Raw genomic sequence first — 16,124 nt, forward strand, 5'->3', positions numbered from 1 at the left:
GGCGGTCGGAAGGGAATCCATATCCGACGCACCTAAGGACCCGCTCGACGAAGCGGGAAGATCATCCTTGGGCGGACTGCAAGGTTGTATGCGGCATTAGAAAGACACCGTGTGGCGAAAAGGAAACCATAAAGTTACTCAGGAGCCCGGATACTTACGATCTCGCCAGGGGCTTGGTCCTTGGAGGCCAGTCCTCGTCATCATCACTGGCGTTGGCAGAGTAGTCCGGGGGAACAGATTTTCCCTTCTTGGACCCTTCGGCCTTCCCCGTAGGGGAAGCCTTCCTTTTCTTCCCTCCCCCCGCCGGGGGAGAGGCTTTCTTCTTCTCCTCCTCGCCTTGGTGGGAGGAGTCGGCCTCGGAGTCATCATCCGATAACACCTGAAAACGGGAACTCTTTTGAGTACCCGTGGCCTTCTTCTTGGACTTTTTCTCCGGCACCACATGGGGTGCCGGAGCCAGCAGCCCCGTTAGGCGGGCGTCTGCTGGGTCCTCTGGCAATGGGGCCGGACATGTAGTCTGTTCGGCCTTCGCCAGCCAGTCCTGTCAAAGGAAAGGGGGAGTTTAGATCCTGCATAGAGTCAAACTATGGAAAACAAGCATTCTGTAAAGGATGAAATCACTTACCTCGTCAGCGGGACGCTGCGAGCTGAATCCGCGATCTTCAGTAGCAGATGCGGGAGCCTCAGCGCCCTTGAACAGCACCTTCTAGACCTCTTCGTACGTAGTGTCGAAGAGCCCGCTCAGGGTCTGGTGCTGCGCTGGACCAAACTCCCACATGTTGAAGCCCCGTCGTTGGCACGGGAGGATCCGGCGGATGAGCATGACCTGGACTACGTTGACAAGCTTGAGCTTCTTGTCCACCAGCTTCTGGACGCAGGCTTGGAGTCCGGTCAGCTCCTCCGAATCTCCCCAGATCCGGCCACTCTGTTTCCAGGAGGTGAGCCGTGTGGGGATACCAGATCTGAATTCAGGGGCCGCTGCCCATTAAGGGTCACACGGCTCGGTGATATAGAACCACCCCGATTGCCACCCCTTAATGGTTTCCACGAAAGTGCCCTCGAGCCAGGTAACGTGGGACATCCTGCCCACCATGGCGCCTCCGCACTCCGCTTGGCTGCCCTTCACAACCTTCAGCTTGACACTGAAGGTCTTGAGCCACAAGCCGAAGTGGGGCTGGATGCAGAGGAAGGCCTCACACACGACAATGAACACCGGGATGTTGAGGATGAAATTCGGGGCCAGATCATGGAAATCCAGGCCGTAGTAGAACATGAGTCCCCGGACAAAGGGATGGAGCGGGAAGCCTAGTCCACGGAGGAAATGGGGAAGAAATACTACCCTCTCATGGGGCCTGGGGGTGGGGATGAGCTCTCCCTTGTCGAGGAGCCGATGCGCGATATTGCTGGATAGATATCCGGCGCTGCGCAGCTTCTGGATGTGCTCCTCCGTAACAGAGGAGGCCATCCACTTGCCTCCCGCTCCGGACATAGTTGGAGAAGGTCGAGGTGAGATGTGCGGACTTGGGCGCTGGAGCTCAAAGTTAGCGGGGATGGATAAGCCAAGGAGGAAGAAGGCGCAAGTAAAAGGGTTGGATCTTTATCCCCTTATATGGGCGGACAAAAACATGTGTCCCCACCGGCCTGGTAAAACTCGCTTATCCCCCAAGCGCCGCGATTAATGGCGCGGTTGGGTTACCCACGTCCGTATTGATGGGAATCCCGGAATAAGGGGAACACGATCTCTGCTTCGACAAGACGTGCCAAGGAAACTGCTTTGCTAAACGCGCTGAGGTGGTACAATAAAAACGATTCAAGTAAAGGCTTGGTTGTGGTGTGACGTCACACCATGAAATACGTCAGTAGATTGAACTTGTGTAAATGTTATTCTCTCTATGGTGGTATGTGGAATTTATTTTGCAGAGCCGGACACTATCCTGGTGTTCACAATCTTCTATAAATTATTCGAAGGAAGAACCCGCCTTGCAATGCCGAAGACAATATGCGCGCCGGACTCGTCGTCATTGAAGCCTGGTTCAGGGGCTACTGAGGGAGTCCTGGATTAGGGGGTGTCCGGATAGCCGAACTATCATCATCGGCCGGACTCCAAGACTATGAAGATACAAGATTGAAGACCTCGTCCCGTGTCCGGATGGGACTTTCCTTGGTGTGGAAGGCAAGCTTGGCGATACGGATATGTAGATCTTCTACCATTGTAACCGACTCTGTGTAACCCTAGCCCTCTCCGGTGTCTATATAAACCGGATGGCTTTAGTCCGTAGGACGAACAACAATCATACCATAGGGTAGCTTCTAGGGTTTAGCCTCCTTGATCTCATGGTAGATCTACTCTTGTAACACACATCATCAATATTAATCAAGCAGGACATAGGGTTTTACCTCCATCAAGAGGGCCCGAACCTGGGTAAAAACATCGTGTCCCTCGTCTCCTGTTACCATCCGCCTAGACGCACAGTTTGGGACCCCCTACCCGAGATCCGCCGGTTTTGACACCGACAGCAGGGGACTCAGATTTATAAGTAGGTGTGTGGCATAGCGCAATTACGTAGGTGCCCCTGCTTGTTCACATCCGTGGGACACGTGGCAAGCATGCAACATACTCAGAGTTGTCCCACGTTCCCACGCCCGCCAAGTATGTCGAATGGTTGTTCCGGCTTCTCCGGAGTTCAACAATAAAGATGAATCATTTAAAAAGAACTTGATGTTCGTCTCTGTGTCTTCTGCTGACAAGGATGCAGAGAAGACATTTGACAGTTTCAATAGAATGCATATGATTTGGATAGATAGAGTTTGAGATAGAAAGCATAAAGAGATTAGGGTCCGATCACATTCACTTAGTTCAAGAGATTCACAAATGAAGACATAGCTATAAGTGAATGCTGTAGAGGACAGAATACTAGTATATATATATGAGAAAGCAATCAACTCAACATAGTGAAGTAAATCATGAAGATAAGTTGAAAGTTGAAGACAGACCAAATGCAAAGATATTCAACAATAACGCCATGAGTGAAACACTTCAAACCAAGAAATTTGGTGGTGGGGTTACCCACCGTATAGGAAGTATTAGACCCAGACACGGTGCACAATTATCGTGGTGCTCCGAAGTCAAATTCCATGTTAATGTATTCACACTTAGAATGTAAGTCTTCATTGATTGAAGATATACTTTACTTCATGTGTTGCACATCTAAGTCATCAACATGCATAAGTGTTAGGATGTGTGCCTGATCACAGGACATTTGAGGATTCCAAGATATTTAGCTCACACCGTAACTTGCAAAACCTTTTCTCATCCAAGGGCTTTGTGAAGATATCTGCCAGTTGCTCTTCAGTGTTGACGTGAATGATGTCAATATCTTTCTTCATGACATGATCTCTGAGAAAGTGATGACGAATTTCAATGTGCTTTGTCTTCGAGTGCTGAACTGGATTGTTGGCAATCTTGATGGCGCTTTCGTTGTCGCAGAAGAGAGGGACTTGTTTCAGATTGATGCCATAGTCCATGAGAGTTTGCTTCATCCATAGAAGCTGAGCGCAGCAAGATCCAGCAGCAATGTATTCAGATTCAGCAGTTGAGAGTGATACACAGTTTTGCTTCTTTGAAGACCAACAGACAAGTGATCGTCCTAAAAAGTGACATGTGCCTGATGTAGACTTGCGATCGACCTTGTCACCAGCATAATCAGCATCCGAGAATCCAACCAGATCAAATCTTGAGCCCTTTGGATACCATAATCCTAGTGTTGGGGTGTAAGCCAAATATCTAAGAACTCCCTTCACAGCTAAGTGATGCGATTCCTTTGGTACCGCTTGGAATCGAGCACACATGCAAACACTAGGCATAATATCTGGCCTAGATGCACATAGGTAAAGTAAAGAACCAATCATGGAGCGGTATACTTTTTGATCGAACTCTTTATCATTGTCGTCGGGACCAAGATGGTGTTTGGCTGGCATTGGCGTCGTGTAACCTTTGCAATCTTGCATTCCAAACTTCTTCAGACAGTCTTTGAGATATTTTTCTTGAGATATGAAGACGCCATTCCTTTGCTGACGAATTTGAAGACTAAGGAAAAACTTCAGCTCACCCATCATGGACATCTGATATTGCTCTTGCATCATGTATCCAAACTCATCACTATACTTCTGGTTGGTGCAGCAGAAGATAATGTCATCCACATATATTTGGCACACAAATAGTTCACCATCATATGTTTTCGTGAAGAGTGTAGGATCTAGGGATCCAGGTTTGAAGCCTTTGCTCTTCAGGAAGTCTTTGATTGTATCATACCAAGCGCGAGGAGCTTGTTTGGGGCCATACAGTGCTTTGTTTAGTTTGTACACCATATCAGGATGTTTTGGATCTTCAAAGCCAGGTGGTTGAGCAACGTACACTTCTTCTTCAATCTTGCCGTTGAGGAATGCACTCTTCACATCCATTTGATATAGCAAGATGTTGTGGTGATTTGTATAGGCTAGCAGTATGCGAATAGCTTCAAGCCTTGCTACATGAGCAAATGTTTCATCGAAGTCAATTCCTTCAACTTGAGTATATCCTTGAGCCACAAGACGTGCTTTGTTTCTGACGACTTGACCATGCTCATCTTGATTGTTTCGATATATCCATTTAGTGCCAATAATGTTATGTTTGCGAGGGTCAGGGCGCTTGACAAGTTCCCAAACATTACTCAGCCTTAACTGTTGAAGTTCTTCTTGCATGGCTTGAATCCATTCAGGTTCCATAAAGGCTTCAACAACTTTCTTGGGTTCTGATATTGATACAAATGAAAAATGCCCACAGAAATTTGCTAACTGTGTTGCCCTTGAGCGAGTAAGTGGACCAGGTGCATTGATGCTATCAATTATCTTCTCAATTTGTACTTCATTTGCGACACGAGGATGAACTGGACGAAGACCTTGCTCATGCTGATCATTGTCATCATTGGGAGGATTGTCTTCGGTCTGAGCATTGTCTTCAGGTTGGTTTGGTGCAGAAATGATAAGTTCCTCTTCAGGCTGTGCTTCAGAGGGCATGATTTCACCAGTTCCCATCAGCTTGATAGATTCGCTGGAAGGAGCTTCATCTAGTGTGCTTGGCAGGAGCTCTCATTGTGAACCATTGGTTTCATCAAATCGCACGTCCACAGTTTCAACGATTTTGTAGTGAAAGAGGTTGAAGACTCTGTAAGAGTGGGAGTCTTTTCCATAACCGAGCATGAAGCCTTCGTGAGCTTTGGGTTCAAATTTTGACTTGTGATGGGGATCCTTGATCCAGCACCTAGCACCAAAGACTCTGAAGTAGCTGACATTTGGCTTCTTGCCAGTAAGGAGCTCATAGGATGTTTTGCCCAGAATCTTGTGGATGTAAACATGGTTGATGATGTGACATGCTATATCAATAGCTTCAGGCCAGAACTTTCTTGGTGTCTTGTACTCATCGAGCATTGTTCGAGCCATCTCAATGAGGGTTCTGTTCTTGCGCTCTATAATGCCATTTTGCTGAGGTGTGTATGGAGCAGAAAACTCATGAGTGATTCCCATTGTATCCAGATAAAGATCAAGCCCGGTATTCTTGAATTTAGTGCCGTTATCACTTCTGATATGCTTGATCTTGATGCCATAATTGTTCATTGCTCGATTGGCGAATTTCCTGAAGACATCTTGTACTTCAGTCTTGTAGAGAATTATGTGCACCCATGTATATCTTGAGTAGTCATCAACAATGACGAAGCCATAGAGACACGCTGTTGTTGTGAGGGTAGAGTAGTGAGTAGGGCCAAATAAGTCCATATGCAACAGCTCGAAGGGTTGAGATGTCGTCATGATTGTCTTCGAGGGGTGCTTGGCCCTAGTCATCTTTCCAGCTTCGCAGGCACCACACAAATGATCTTTCTTGAACTTGACACCTTCGATGCCTATGACATGCTTCTTCTTGACGAGAGTGTGTAAGTTCCTCATGCCAGCATGCCCCAGCCTCCGATGCCAGAGCCAGCATTCTGAACCTTTTGCAAGAAGACATACGACAAGCTGTGGACCTGGTGAGAAATCTACCATGTATAGATCACCTTTCCTATACCCTTCAAAGACTAGAGACTTGTCAGATTCCATTAGTACAAGGCAACGATATTTTCCGAATATTACAATCATGTTTAAGTCACAAAGCATTGAGACAGACATTAAGTTGAATCCAAGGGATTCAACAAGCATCACTTTATCCATGTGTTGATCCTTTGAGATTGCAACTCTGCCTAGACCCAATACCTTGCCTTTACCAGTGTCAGCAAATGTGATTTGACTCTTGTCGGATGGACGTAAGGTTGAGTCCATGAGAAGACTTCGATCACCGGTCATATGATTAGTGCATCCGCTGTCCATAATCCATTCTGAAGCACGAGGTGTCATACCCTACAGTGCAGTTAGGAGGATAGGCTACACAAGGTATGTTGTGAAGCATAAGCATTTGACGCACACTAGGATTATCACAACTTAGCTGAAAGTTAGAACACACAGTATGACAGGTAAGCAATTTATATGTGTAACACATAGTAAGTCATTCTATCACGCGTCCCTTATAGTGTTTTAGGTCCCCAGCAATAGTATCGGACGCCTTTGATTGCTGGCTGGAGACCATTTTCTGCAAAAGAGAGTTAATTCTTCTTCACCACCCACATTTTCAGGGGTGGCTTAGAAGCAATGAGTCTAAGTGCAGCATCTGAGAATTTCGGTTTTGAAGCCCTAGCAAATAGCCTTGCAGGAGATGAATGATACTCATATGAATAAGCAGAAAAGTTCTTAGTCCTATGAACATGGCGGTTTGAGGACACACGTTCACAGTCATAAGTTTGAGTATGATTTCCCTGCTAAACATTGGCGTTAGGGTGACTCAAGTGAGTCCTACATTCGTATGAAACCGTTGGACCATATGATGCCTTTGGTCTAGGGTTTGTCTTCTTCACTGGTGGTGTCATGATGACATTCACTGGAAGATTCTCAAGACAGCTTTTGGGAACCCAGATCTTCTTCATAGGTGGTCCATTCCTGTAGTTAGTACCAATATACCTGGCAAACACTTCACCATTCTGATTTTTGAATAGTTTATAGTTTGCATCAAAGGATTCATCAATGATAATAGGATTAGCACAGGTAAAGCCAGATAAATTGGATGGATCCACTGAAGGTTCCTTTGCAGCAACCAATGTGGTTTTGGGATACTGCTCAGGCTTCCAGTAGGAACCATCAGCATTCATTTTCCTCTCGAACCCAACACCCTCTTTCCTAGGGTTTCGGTTCAGAATCTGCTTTTTGAGGACATCACAAAGTGTCTGATGTCCTTTCAGACTTTTATACATGCCTGTTTCAAGCAATGTCTTCAACCTAGCATTTTCATCAGCAATAGTAGTGGTATCCTCAGCAGAGGGGTTAGTTACCACATCAGTAGTTGAAGACAAAGCAACAGTAGCAGCATTGGAACATTCAGCAACAGAGGTAGCATTATTAAGCTCAATGCATTTTAAACATGGTGGTTCAAATCCATCCTGAGCGGAACTGATCTGTTGAGCGCGAAATGACTCATTCTCTTTTTGAAGATCTTCATGAGTCGCTATCAATTTCTCAAGCTCTTGCTTCCTTTGAAGATAATCATAGGAGAGCTTTTTGTAAGTGGTTGAGAGCGTCTCATGAAGACTTTCAAGTTCTTGGTACTTAGCATGAAGATTTTTTATGTCTTCAACTAAGGACTGTGAACGTGTCATTTCCGCGTCCAACAGGTCATCGCTTTTGTCTAACAGTTTTTGAGTATGTTCCATAGCCCTTTGTTGTTCAGTAGCAATTTTAGCAAGTGTTTTGTAGCTGGGTTTAGATTCACAATCAGAGTCATCTTCACTTGATGTTTGAAAGTAAGCATGACGTGATTTTACCTTGGCACCACGTGCCATGAAGCAGAAGGTGGGAGCACGATCGTCCATGTCATCAGCTTCAACATTGGTGTGGAAGTCATTGTCTTCAGTGTTGAAGATGGACTTGGCAACATAGGCAGTGGCTAGAGCCAGACTTGCAACGCCAGGGTCGGACTCCTCTTCAGATTCCACCTTCGCCTCCTCAGAAGCAGACTCCTCCTCTGAATCCATTTCCTTGCCAACAAAAGCATGAGCCTTGCCAGATGAGCTCTTCTTATGAGATGAAGACCTTGATGAGGACTTGGAAGAAGACTTTGAAGATTTCTTCTTCTTCTTGTCATCAGAATCATATTCTTTGCTCTTCTTCTTCTTCTTCTCGTTGTCCCACTGAGGACACTCAGAGATGTAGTGCCCAGGCTTCTTACACTTGTGACATGTTCTCTTCTTGTTGTCTTGAGTGGAAGCTTCATCATTTCTTGAATTGGATCGTGAAGACTTTCTGAAGCTCTTCTTCTTGGTGAACTTCTGGAACTTCTTCACAAGCATAGCAAGTTCCTTTCCAATCTCTTCAGGATCATCAGAACCGTAGTCAAATTCTTCTTCAGATGAGGAAATCACTTTTGCCTTCAAAGCGCGAGTTCGGCCATAGTTGGGGCCATAGATATCTCTTTTCTCAGAAAGCTGGAACTCATGTGTGTTGAGCCTCTCAAGTATATCAGACGGATCGAGAGTCTTGAAGTCAGGGCGTTCTTGTATCATGAGGGCTAGGGTGTCAAAGGAGCTGTCAAGAGATCTCAGCAGCGTCTTGACGATTTCATACTTGGTAATCTCAGTGGCGCCGAGAGCCTGAAGCTCATTTGTGATGTCGGTGAGGCGATCAAATGTGAGCTGGACATTTTCATTGTCGTTTCTCTTGAAGCGGTTGAAGAGGTTGCGAAGAACACTGATCCTTTGATCTCTCTGAGTTGAGACGCCTTTGTTGACCTTGGATAGCCAGTCCCAGACTAGCTTTGACGTTTCCAGAGCACTCACACGGCCATACTGTCCTTTGGTCAGATGACCACAGATGATGTTCTTTGCAGTCGAGTCCGGTTGAATGAACTTCTTGACATCAGCAGGGGTGACACCTTCACCAGTTTTTGGAACGCCGTTCTTGACGACATACCAGAGGTCAACATCAATGGCTTCAAGATGCATGCGCATCTTATTCTTCCAGTAGGGATATTCAGTTCCATCGAACACGGGGCAAGCAGCGGAGACTTCGATTATCCCTGCAGTCGACATAGCTAAACTCCAGGTGGTTAAACCGAATCACACAGAACAAGGGAGTACCTTGCTCTGATACCAATTGAAAGTGCTAGTTATTGACTAGAGGGGGGGCGAATAGGCGATTTTTATCAAAGTCTTAAAAACGTGGAAGTTTCGAAGACAAACAATAGAAATGACCTAATTGATATGCAGCGGAAGATAAACTACAACAAGCAAGCCATAGTCAAGTATGCAATATTGAACGTACAAAGACTAATAGCAGCTAGGTAGTAAGGATCAGGATGGAAGATAGTATGAAGCCAATCAACGATAGTAGTCAAGCTATGAAGTCAAACAGATAAGACAAATAAGCAATGACTTCACGAAGACAAACTCAAAGTAAAGGAGGGAAGGGATAGAACCAGTCACTTGTTGAAGACACAGGATTTGTTGGACCAGTTCCAGTTGCTGTGACAACTGTACGTCTGGTTAGGGAGGCTGAGATTCAACTCAGAAGACTGCGTCTTCACCTTATTCCCCTTGAGCTGAGGACACACAGTCCTCGCCCAATCACTCTGGTAAGTCTTCAAGGTAGACTTTCGAACCTGCACAGACTTCGTTCACCGGCAATCCACAATGACTCTTGGATGCTCAGAACGCGATGCCTAACCGGTTGGAGGATACACAGTCCTCAGGTGTAATAAGTCTTCAGGTCACACAGACAGAAAGACTTCAGTGATGCCTAACACTCTTTGACTCTGGGTGTTTGGGCTTTGTCCTCGCAAGGATTTCTCTCTCAAAGGCTTCGAGGTGGGTTGCTCTAAAAACGACAAAAGCCGTCAACTAACTCTGAGCAGCCACCAATTTATGGTGTAGGGGGTGGGCTATTTATAGCCACAAGGCAACCCGACCTGATATGTCCAAAATGACCCTGGGTCACTAAGGAACTGACACATCTTCCAACGGTCAGATTTCAAACACACACGACAACTTTACTTGGGCTACAAGCAAAGCTGACTCATCCAACTCTGGATAAGATTTGCTCTCATTGTCTTCGCTCGAAGACATAGGATTTGGGTTGAGCATCACTTCAGTCACTCTGACTTTGTTCACTTGGACCCCACTTAACAGTACGGTGGTTCCTATGACTCAACAAAGAAGAAAAGGAAACAACGAAACAACTCAGTCTTCGCGCTCCATAGTCTTCACTCGATGTCTTCTCATGTCATAGTCTTCAGTGTGAGTATCTTCACACACCATCATTGTCTTCAATGTCTTCATACATTTTTAGGGGTCATCTCCGGTAGGTAAACTGAATCAATGAGGGACACTACCTGCGTTATCCTGCAATTCTCACAAACGCATTAGTCCCTCAACCAACTTTGTCATCAATACTGCAAAACCAACTAGGGGTGGCACTAGATGCACTTACAATCTCCCCCTTTTTGGTGATTGATGACAAACTGGTTGAAGTTTTCAACGGGAAGGAAGTATGTGAAATTGTAAAGGATAGGGTATTGTCTTCATAAGTGGCAAGGGCTCCCCCTAAAGATGTGCATATAAGTAATTTGCTTTTGGAGTGCAAATGCACATGGCAGGTTGTACTTTTGGAGATCCTCTTCAACTTATGAAGATAATTCATCATGCATGAAATGATATAACTTAAAGAATGACATGCATAATGGAAAATGGATGCCTGCAGAATGATCTAAGTGCGGAAGTTATCATCGCACATGAAAGAGCAAATAAGTAGCAGATGACCATCGAGTTTAAGTGTTACAACTCAAAGAACGAAATGTATCAAAAGCAAGAGTTGTAAACACTAGGCAAAATATAAGCACCCGCCCATATAAACCCGCTTGAAGACTATCAAACTCATATGCTTCTCCCCCTTTTGTCAGTAATGACCAAAAAGGTTTGAAGACATAGAGCATCTACTCGTCCTCATGAGTAGGTGAAGCAGTAGGGTTGTCGTTGTTGTTTGGCGGTGCAGACGAACTTGGTGCAGTGTCGATGCATGCAGAAGTAGGGGGCGGTGAAGTAGCATCGTCTTCATCATCGATCACATTGGCATTCACAGTTGCCGCGGAGGAAGAATAGTCAGAGTCTTCAAGAGATGGAGTTCTTCGTAGGACAACATTCTGTGGAGGAGTGGAGTCAAACTTGAATATTTCAGTGAAGCCATCGTCTTGAAGATCTGCTTCAGCACTGAGCAGGGTCAAACTCTTCCATGATCGCCGACAAGTTTCATGAGTGACAAATGCATTCTTGGTGGCAAGATTTCGAATGCGATTTACGTCCACCAAGAGGCTTTGCATTTGACGCTTGAGCCAAAAGTGATGCTTATCTTGTTTCTGATGTAGTGCCACAAGAAGTTCTCGGTCATTTAGGACACGAGAGCGCTTCCTAGGCCTTTGAGAAATTGTGCTCTCAGTAGCTTCAATTGGCGCACGATGAGGCAGACGAGTGTTTCCAGCCATTGGATAGACACGAGTTACAGCTTGGACTCCTTCCATAGGCTGAGTGAAGCTTTGGTGTTCAACATTTTGAAGACAAAGAGGCTTCTTGGCAGGCTCAGGGTATATGGCTTCAACTGACATATCAATCTCTGGTAGAAAGATCACATGATTGCGAGCAGAGGGCTGATAGTTGACAGCAGAGTGTAGCTTGATGAGGCGCATGACCCATGGAGCATAGAATTTCAGGCCAAACAGATCAGATCCAGATGCAGCCAGTTGACGTAGAAAGAAATCTTGTGCATTGAAGCTGATGCCATTGAGGATGTAAAAGACCGATGTCTTCATGGCTCCTTCAAGTTTTGCAGCTGATGAATGTCCTTTGATCGGCCATAGAGTCCGCCTGATGATGTGATATATGGTGCACGATAGATACTCAAGGTCATCAACAAAGAACTCCTTTGGGTATTCAACGTCATGTGGCAATGGCTTCATCATGCTCAACATCTGGCTCATGTTTGGTTCTGGCTTATGGAAGATGCTCTCTAGTGCATTGCGGTGGTTTTGACAACCAGGTTCATACAGTTCTTCGGGAGTGGATAGGCCTGTAAGCTCAATGATGTCAAGAACTTTGGCTTCATGATGAACATTTCTTGTCATCCACTCGAGAACCCATGTCTTTGTATCTCTGTTGTAGCCGCGAATGTGGAGGGTAGCATAGAATTGAAGCAATAGTTCTTCATTCCAATGTTCTTTGTCTGTCACAAAGCTGAGTAGACCAGCATCACGAAAGCAGTCAAGTGCTTCTTCTACGCATGGCAGTCCAGCAATGGCTTCAGTGTCGAGGCGCATATGAGGGAAAATGCGCCCTTGATCATACAGAACACAGGAGTAATAGCTTCGTTGCTGATGACTCCAGAACCGATCAGATGATATTCTTGGCCTTGTGTAGGGGTTCTTGGAGCTGTCAAAGAAGGTGTGGTGGATTTTGAAGCCATTTGCATTGAAGGACCCGACAGATGTGGCAGTACCTGGAAACCTTGGTAGTCGTGGCTTTGGTTTCTGGACCTGAGGCCTATGCTCAATGTGATAGTCAAACTGAGGACCAGAGACAGTAGGCGGAGGGACCAGTACAGGCCATCTTACTGTAATTAGCTCGCCATGGTTGTAAGCTTGCTCAATTGATAGGGCCTTGGTGGCGGAACAGGAGCAGTGGCAGCAATAGTGGCTTCAGGCTGCATAATAGAAGCTTCAGGAGCAGTTGCAACATTGACTTCTCGTATGTTGCTTGGTGCAGGCTCCACATAAGCTTCAGCCATGACTACGTCATTGGCTTCATTCGTGTTAGTGGTGGCAGCCTCAACATTTTCAACCTCCACTTGATGAGCTGGAGGGTCTGGCACAGACACGTTCACTTCAGGAACAACCTCTTCAGTGATGGGGGGAGTGGGGACACGTTCTTCTTGATGTTCGTCATCGGCTGATGCAGCCGGCTTGTCTTCAGCAGCTTGGGCTTCAGACACGGAGACATTCATAGTTGGAGTGGATTCTGAAAACACTTGACGTGCAACAGGTTGGTGGTGCACTTCTCCTTCTGGAACACTCGAAAGAGGGACTTGATGCCTTGGTCCTTTGCGAAGCCTTTGCAATACAGGCGACGCCTTTGGAGATGGTGTAGGCAGGTCCTCATCCTCTTCAACTTACACAGATGGTGTGACTTGTTGTTGTTGGGGAGTACTGGGGGAGTCTTGTTGTTGCGGGCGATCAGCCCATGATGCATCCTGAGCAATAGACGTCAAAGGATGACCAATGCTGATGATCTCGCTGCTCGTGAGAACAGGCGATGATACCACATTGTGTTCAATCTGAGGAAGAGCGTCATCATCTTCAACATTATCATGGTGACCAATGTCTTCAGCAGTGATGGGATCAACTGCTGGAATCTCTTCAGCTTCATGAGCCTCTGTGGAAGCAGGCTCATGAACAATCATACGTAGTTCTTGGTTTGCTGATGCAGGACGAACCACAGAGATGGGTTCAACAACAAGGGGCTCTATGGGAGCGGCCCGATTCTTCTTGATCTTGCACTTCTTCTTGGAGGGAGCAGCATCAGAGGCTTCAGTGTTTTTCCTTTTTCTGGCTTCAGCCTCTGCAGCCCTCGTCTTCTTCTGTTCTGAAGCGGTTGACATGACCTTTGGCTTCGAGCCAGTCATGATGCTCGGGAATACTATGCGAGGTTCATCTTGCTTTGATGGTGTAGATTGGACAGTCGATTTCTTCTTCTTCTTTGCAGCCATCCTGGGGTCGATGCCAGGACGACCAAGAGCCTTGCGCTTCTCAGCCTCATTGTAGGCAAGCACACACTTGTCAGCCAGACTCTTCATGCACTCTCTAGAGCCTCGAGCTTCTTCACGCTTCTTGTGAAAGGCTTCTTTGAGCTCGTGCAGCATGATCTTGAAGTTTTTGACATCTTGCACATTGAGCGTGGCCACATGCTTCTTGAACTGAGCCTTTTCAAAGTCAATCTTGTGCTTCAGTTCGATGATGCGCTGAGCAATAGCTAGCTCAGAAGCAATGGCGCCATTGAAGGCGACGCTGAGGCCAATTGGAAGTTGCAAGTCATCAAAGCTGAGATTTGGTGTGTCAAACCACTCATCAATGAAGTTATGGATGATTGCCACATCAAAGAGAGGCAAATTGTTGAAGATCTCTGCTTCTTCCTTGCTCTTGATCAGTTGCTCAAGAGCATCATCTGCAAGATCGTCATCGCTGGACAGATCAATGTGCTCTTCACGCAGAATGGCAGCAGGAATCAATGTCTGATCAGTACTCTTGATGATTTTCTTTTTCTTCTCCGTCTTCTTGGATATGCGTGATAGATCTTCAGACTGCACACTGTCTTCAGGAGGTGCAGTGGCCAGTGGCTTCGCACGTGAATCTTTTGGAGGAACAGCTGATGTTGAAGCCTTAATTTTCTTTGGCTTCTGCGGCCTTGGAGGAGGAGCTGGGGCTTCATCAGAATCAACATCATTATCAGAATGATCCACTTTGGCACCTTGTACCAAGATGTATGAGATGAGGCCATCAAGGTTTGAAAAGGGGACGATTCTATTTTCTTCCTCTTCACGTGTGCCGTCATCACGGGGAGCAGAGGGACCAGGATTGAAGTCTAATCCCCATGACTTCTTGTTCTCTTTTGCCGATGCCTTTGCATACTGGAAGTTGCGCTTGAAGAGATTGTCGTCACGACACCAGAGCAATGATGATGGATCGGCATTTTCAGGGTGTGGTCCACGGACCATACAAGGATAGAATTCTTGTGCAATTGCTTCAGCTTTGTTCTTGGGGGGAAGGCCTCGATAGAGAATATCACCCCAAGGACTTTTGATCGCATTTTTCTCAGCATACTCCTGGGTCACGAACTTGTACTTGAACCATTGTTCAGCCCAATAGCGTTGAATCCATTGGATTCGGGTCTTGCGCTGATTATAATCCTCTTCAGGATCTGTTTTGTAGATTTCTGCGAGGTCATCAGGCAAATCTTTTGATGTTCCCCCTCGACGCTGTCTGCCACCCTTCCTTACTGATTTCTCTGCAGCCATGAACTTCAAATTGAATGGCTTCAATATGTTCAAAGGCTTCAAGGGCTTTCACTTGCTGGTCAAACAGGAACTAGCTTCAGGAGAGTTAATGTGTTGCTGTAAGAATTCTGCAAACGAATGCAGACTATGAGAACCAAGGGATTCTCCCACGGACATGTACCGCTGACAGCATTAGAGATGCGAGGGAAGGGTAAGAGGTCATATGCATTCTCAGAAGATTTTGAAGATAAATCAGTTTGAAGACATTGACCTCATGTTGCGAAGACATTCACTTATATGTTGAGAGTTGGTTCCAGATTTGTACGAATCCATGAATAAGTACAAGTGAGGAATCTAACTATATATGAAGCTTAAGTGAATATACTAGGCAGTATGAGATGCAGACAGAATAGATCTAACATTGTGTAGACAGAAACCAATTTTGGTAAATAGGATGAATCATTGAGGATCAAAAAGATGGTAAAAATAGAGTTATATTTACCACACGAAGAACTGCTAGATGGGATGAATAGGAGATCGAGCAGTTCAATCCACTGTGCCCTAACTTGGCGACGGAGGACACCTACAGCGGCGGCGGAGAGGACGATGCCCGCGGCCGGCGTGAGGACGACGTCGGAGAAGTCGCGGCAGCTAAGCATTTCGTCGCCGGCGTCGTCGAGAGCTAGCGGTGGCGCTAGGGTTTTGACGAGGTGGAGAGGTGGAAGAAGGTTTTCTTGACCGCAGGGGACTCGTATTTATAAGTAGGTGTGCGGCATAGCGCAATTACGCAGGTGCCCCTGCCTGTTCATATCCGTGGGACACGTGGCAAGCATGCAACATACTCAGAGTTGTCCCATGTTCCCACGCCCGCCAAGTTCGTCGGATGGTTGTTCTGGCTTCTCCGGAGTTCAACAATAAAGATG

This window comes from Triticum dicoccoides, chromosome 7B, assembly GCF_002162155.2.
Source record: "Triticum dicoccoides isolate Atlit2015 ecotype Zavitan chromosome 7B, WEW_v2.0, whole genome shotgun sequence".
In the NCBI taxonomy this organism is placed as follows: domain Eukaryota; kingdom Viridiplantae; phylum Streptophyta; class Magnoliopsida; order Poales; family Poaceae; genus Triticum; species Triticum dicoccoides.